Genomic DNA, 6,625 nt, shown 5'->3' on the forward strand with positions numbered 1-6,625 from the left:
TGTTAGGTTTCAAAAATTCTGAAATTTTTTCAATTTTTTTCTAAAAACTGTGAGGTTTGCCTATTTGATCTATTTACTGCCCCTCTAGTTTGTGATCCATACAGTAGAAAAACAATATTTTAGTTTGAGCCTTTGAGAAGCAGTTGTCAATAAAAGATTAGACATGCAAGAGATTTATTGGGGAAGATACCTGTGAAGGAAAAAGGAGAAGGAGCCAGAGAAGGTAAGGAGAGCCTTCAGACCAAGCTACACATCTGACCTCTGAGAATAAAAAGGAGCAAGAAGGAGAATTGACTAGGAAGGGCTGTACAATGCAAGACACCTTTGGCCAGGATAATGGGGAGTCCCTGAGCCTAGGTTGTTCAAGGCATTCTAAGTTTGCAAGAGTGGGTCTGCTTTAGTATCCCTGTGAAAGCAGCTACTCGAAATGTAGTATAAATGGTGACCCCGCAGGTAAGAAATGGCAGCAACTAGGACTGCCAGTCAATTATACTTCCACAGCAGGAGATCTAAATGAAGCATTTTAATGTCTGCCACAGTCCAGTTCTAGAGCTCCACACATCTACTTCCACGAATAGTTCTTCAAGAAGAGCTCCTCCATATTTTAAGTGGGCTTTTCTTCCTGAGGAGAGACCTAGAAGAGAAAAGTTGATTGAATGATCACTCTCAAAACTGGGGTTGACCACAGAGAACATGTGGTACTCATCCTCTCCCTCCTTCACTATGCATGCTAAATTTCTCTCAAACCCTGCTATTACTTTAGCAGGTCTTGAAGAGTTACCTGGTGATGTGACCAAAACTGTCATATCTGCAAAATCTGAGACCTTAGCAATAATAAACTTTGAAGACTAGGGTTTCTGCTTTTATTGATCACAGTTACACTTTGTCAAGCGTAGACCAGAAGGTTTGCCCTCCAGTGGACCACCTGGGATCCACACACACTCTTCCCTAGCTTCATTGTGCAACAGCAGCCCTAGCTCCTCTGCTGAGCAGAGTCAATCACGCCTTCCAAGACAGTGATTTCTTTTCTCACCTACTATTTCCTAGACATCAGAAAATCCACATTTCTTTGGGGCATCAATAAATTGTAGTTCAATTAAACATTCATGAGTAGAGTTCTGAAACCATCAGGACCTCCAAATATACAGAACCCAGAGTTAGGAGGATAGGATGCAGTATTGCCTTTCAGTTCTCTCTTGGCTAAGGGGATGAAGTTCGTTTCAGAAGTTTCCACTTGACTTTCAATACCATGATAAATCTTAAGCTGTTGGAAAGGAACCAAAGTGGAGGTTATTCTAACTGCCATGTATGGCAATCACAATTATAAATGACAACCAGTAAGTCCACAAATGTGATTTGGATTTGGGAATTGGCTCAAGTCTGGGAAATGAAAGAGAGAAAATGATCATGACACTTCATTGGGGAGACATTCTTGGGCTTGCTGCCTCTCCATTGTTACCTTCTTCTGCATACAAATATTAAACAACAATCTTTTATGTTGCTTGTCTACTCCACCCCTAGGCAGGCCATGCTCTCTTAACCATCTGCACAACTCTATGCAGTTTGAACCCCTTGGTTGTCTTCTTGATCTGGCCAGTTCTTATTGTAGCTCTTCTAGCCCTCTTATATCCAGTAATTAGGTTGATTGTCTTCTATTACTGTGCATGGAGAGAGGGGAATGGGGATCCTTGGATATTAATGAGCTCATCTCTGTGATCATCTATCCTACCATCATCCTGGCTTGCAGAGGAATCTTACCACTGAACTACTTTATGATACTCAGGCTATTCTTACTAACCCATTTCTGATGGCTTTGATCAAAAGCATGCACTATGGGTCTTCCTGTGTTGTATCATCATCTATTGAGTCTTCTTAATTCTCACATGTCCTACTTCTCTTGGCTCCTTTATTTCTTCATCTGCTATCTCACAGAGCAACCCAGGTTTTTCCATATCAGCAATGGATCTCAGTTTCTTCGGGTTTACAAGGGTCACCTATCAGCCAATTTGTCCCATCCCCTAGGCTACTTTCCAGGGCATTAAGTCCTATATCCTCGGAAAAGTGTTCCCAAGAAAATGAATTCTCATTTATACAGTTTTATGTTCCCAGGGCCCTTCATCAAGCATCTTCAAGTACTCTCCTGGTTTCTGTCAGTATATGCTAGGTAGTTCTTAGAGCTCTTTTTGTATATATTATCTTTCCTTCCTTATTAAGAAAACAATTCCCCACCAAGGTTGTGTTGGAATTTTACAATAGTTATAAGTGTTTCAAGTTGGGAAAGGAGTAGGGGCCAATCCTAAATAAAAATACCTATTACTTTATAGGGACGGGGCCTCTTCCCTATAGTCATCCAGCATGGAGAAAATGCAAGCTCTTAGCAGGGAGGGGTGAGCCAATCATTCACGTTCATAGGATCAGGGAGATCTGTAGCATTAACATGCTCAGAGTCTTCCATCTCAATGTCCCTAGCCCATGATTTACAATTTCCAGTTTTCTTAATCAGAACCCTAACCATAGCACCAGACACCTGCCTTGGATAAGGTTTTAATTGTCATTGGAGTTCTGTGACTAATTACCAGAACCTCAGTTCTGCTATGTCGCATTAGCTATTCCACCACAGGAGATAAAAAACGTTTTTGTAAGCTACTAACGTTACAAGTAAGAGATTTATTGGGGGAGTGACTATGAAGGGAAAAAAGGATGGAGCAAGAGAAAATGAGAAGTGCCTTTAGATGGTAGTGCCTGCATGACTCCCTGTAAGCAGATGAGGAAGGAAGAAAGATGGGGTAGAGAAAAATGTCAAACCGCAGTACAGTATGAAGAAAGTTTTGCTTAGACCAATAGGGAGGACTTCAAACTGTGTTCATCGGTTAGAAAGTACCACATCTTGCAGAACAGGTCTGTATTAGTAACTCTGCTGTGCTAATTTGTGGGGTGCAGCTATCTAGAAATGTGGTGTTTACATGGGATACATCCAGAAGGGAAGCAGCTGAAGTCATCAGTCTTAACACTTTTTTCCATCAGGAGATGCAGTCACACATTTCCAAGGCCATGACAATGCATTTCCCAGGCCCCCTTTCTAAACGGCTTGCTGTGAAGTCCATAGAAAGCACTGGTAGGATTTTGATAGGAGACAATGGGGAAGCCAGGGAATTACTCTCCCTCTCTTTTTCTTTTGGCTGACTACCTAACAGCATTGCAGCTTTTTGTGGGTTAATATCCCATGAGAGCCTCTGACTGTGGTCCCAGTAATTTCTGGGCAGCCCTTGCTGTGGTTCCAGGCTGCATTAGGAGGTATGGCTTCTATGCTCTCAATGCACTTTCTCCCACTGTTCCTTTTGCCCTAGAGATGATTGCAGTTTCCTGCTGTGTTAATCTCTGGATTCAATCATTGCACCCTCTTTTGCTTCTCAGTTTTTCCATCATCTGAATAATAAATTTCTTTTATCTGATTTATTATGTTTTGAAGAGTTAAGTGGTTTTTATTTGCCTGCCTGGACCCTAACTGATAGGATTACTATAAAATAAAAACCTAGTCACTTTTATAAAATAATCTGTTTTTTCTTAATATTTAGTTTTTAGAAAATATTATACAAATTGTATAATTTTCTTATAACATTTTCTAAATTAACATCAAAATTATTATCAACTTTAGGAACATGCTTTTCTCTGTAGCTTATAGTTCTAATTAGCATGTTTTAAAAATCATAGCAAAAATGAGTTAAGATGGAATGAGAAATTACATTCTATAAAAAATGGTTAATTGTTAAAGATATACAATATTTATACTTGGAGGCATATAATTTTAATTCTATACTGCTCATCCTGACATTTAAAAGTTTTATTAATTGGTAGAAAAGTAAATCAATACACATGCATTGCAAAATAGTAATGTATATTAATTTGGATATTTTTCTTCCCTACTTATTGAGTTTTCAAGCCAATAGGTAAGGTTAATAAAATACTCAATGATGCATTTAAAATTGTTAATGCCTTTTTTAATGGACTGTCCAAATACAGATTTATCTACCACATAGATTCATGTTCACCATTTAGACTGAACTGGAATGAATACATTTATCTGTATCTTGGTCTCCACTGATACGTTTGACTAGACAAGTAACCTTTCTCAGTGTTTCTGATCAGTCTGCATTTTGAGCATTATCAGTTACCAAGACTTGCAAACTCTAAAATCATCTATGATGAAGAGTTATTCTTTCAATGAAAGAAAAAAAAGGCAGGGAGAAGAAAGTAAAGTTCAGTGGAAAAAGATATTTTATTTGCAGATATATTTTGTCAACATACTTATTTAATACCAAAAAAAATTTTATACGTTGCGGATTTTTGCTGATTACCATAATTCTGAAATCTTGGCTCCTGTACATTGGCATCCACCTTAGGGACTACTCCACTAGTCATTTTTGGCCAGGCCTGAACCTATGCCATGGCCTAGTGTTTCAAGTTTTCCAGTGGATTATACAGAGTACTGTATATGTCCCACTGGCAATATAATGGGGCGGGGGGTTATTCATTTATGCCTTAAATGAATTTTCTATTATAATAATCCAATTCAAAATTGGTTTATACAATCAATGAACTGACTGGTTGTCAACTGATACTGGAATATGATAGTAAGCATGAGGCATCCCAAGACAAAAGAAGAGGTCTTCAGAGATTTCAGAGAAAAATTTCTTCCTATAAAGTTGTATTAACCAAGTCTTCTTGATTTATGATGAGTTCCAAAACCCTTGAATTTTTCTCAAATCAGAAAAGCTTAAAGAGAATACCAACTTCTTTTTATTGGGGTAAGTAATATGAAATGGTTTATTTAAACCATTTTTGACCAAAAAATAGCAAATTCATAAAGTTCAACATAATAATGAGGGAAATGCTGAAGCAAAATCACCTAAGAGCAGCTATTGAGCATAGGAAACTTCACATATGTGTGAAGTTATCTAATGCCATTTATAAAATAAAGAATTAGCAAATATCTATAATTTGCCTTAATTCACAAGGACTCTAAAAAAAATGCCAAAAACATAGATTTCCCAAGGAATCAACCTTTTCTCGTTACTGGCCTGGTGATCTTGCAAGATTTCAAGGTAAGTGTGCTATTGGAAGAATTTAAAAAAAAAAAAAACAATGTAAGTGCAGAATCCTTTCATTCTGAACACTCTGCTCACAGAAACATACACAGAAAGAAATCTGAGTGTATGTCTCAGGTTTTTCACAAATTATTCTTGTACATTTTAACAAATTACTATCAGAATTGTCATTTTGTTTATTTAGAAAGCAACAGTATCGGGCTAGCCATTTCTAAGGCTCTTTTGATTCTAAAAAAAAAAAAAAAAAAAAATCATCATGTAATTCCGTTCTGCTGTGGAGTGGCTTACCTGGCAAACCACAAGCTGTGTCTGCCTCTTGAACCATTCTACTGAACTCAATTCTCAACTTAATTAGTGTACAATAGTGCTTCATTTTTCAAATCAGATTCCCACAATTATAAGATTTGTTAATCTGACTCTGTATTACTGTATCATTCATGTGAGGTTTCTTTTATAATGATTTAAACACATTAAAAACTAGCAAAATATTTTTATCAAATATTGCAGGATTACAATTTTATGTGTAAGCTGGCTGTTCTTGGTTTGTTTTTCTATCCTTTTTCTTTTCACAATTCTCTGAAGAACATGTTTCTACCTACAGCCTACATAAAAGTCATTAGTGTGCCCATACATTTGTATAAAAACCCAGAGCATTTGACATTGTTCACAATTGTTACTGCCTTGGCCAGAAACAGAGCCCATGAGCACTGTACTGCTGCAGTTGCTGCTCTTTCTCTCCTGCCGCAGCTGTGAAGAGAACTCCATTGCTTGAAATTGTCCCAGATGCTCAGATTTGCCCATTACTGCTGGAAGAACTACAGAAGCAAGAAAAAAATATTCTTTCCTTCATATCTTTTATACTCATATCAGGACTTTCCATTAGCAGAGACCAGCTAAAAGTCAATTGTCAAAGGACTTTGGTATATATAGTTTACTGGCTTCCAGCCCCCTGTCTTTCAGCGAAAAGCAAAGAAGGATGAAGATGAATCTGAGAGCCAACAAACAAGTACCTGATGGTTGACCTGAATGGCTCTTGAGAATCTACTTTTACCAAGGTATCCATATAAATCTTTCACACACAATGTACAAAACTCCTTCATATTTTCACCTAATAAGGCAACTATTCTTTGTATGAATTAAGTTTCTCCCAGAAAATAGGGAAAAATAAGGACCCGTGAATTTCCATATGCATATTCGTATAATGTTAATTTCTCTTTTAGTTCAATATTCAACTATCAGCCGCTGTTGACAGACTTTAATTGAACATCTAGTAGTTTGTAATCAATGAAGTACAGACTAATTACAATGTTAACTATTACCAACATTTCTAACAGAAAAGAATAGATGAAAGGAAAAATTAAAATTAGAAATAAAATGGTTAATGAAAATACTCAAATGTATACATATAATGTACATTAAAATTACAAATACATAAATGAGAAAATATGTGTAGCTACTACTATCCTTTTTCTACAAATGTCTAACTAGCTATATTTGAAATTAATAACTATACATATATA

Source organism: Macaca mulatta, chromosome 4 (assembly GCF_049350105.2).
Source record: "Macaca mulatta isolate MMU2019108-1 chromosome 4, T2T-MMU8v2.0, whole genome shotgun sequence".
Classification (NCBI taxonomy): Eukaryota; Metazoa; Chordata; class Mammalia; order Primates; family Cercopithecidae; genus Macaca; species Macaca mulatta.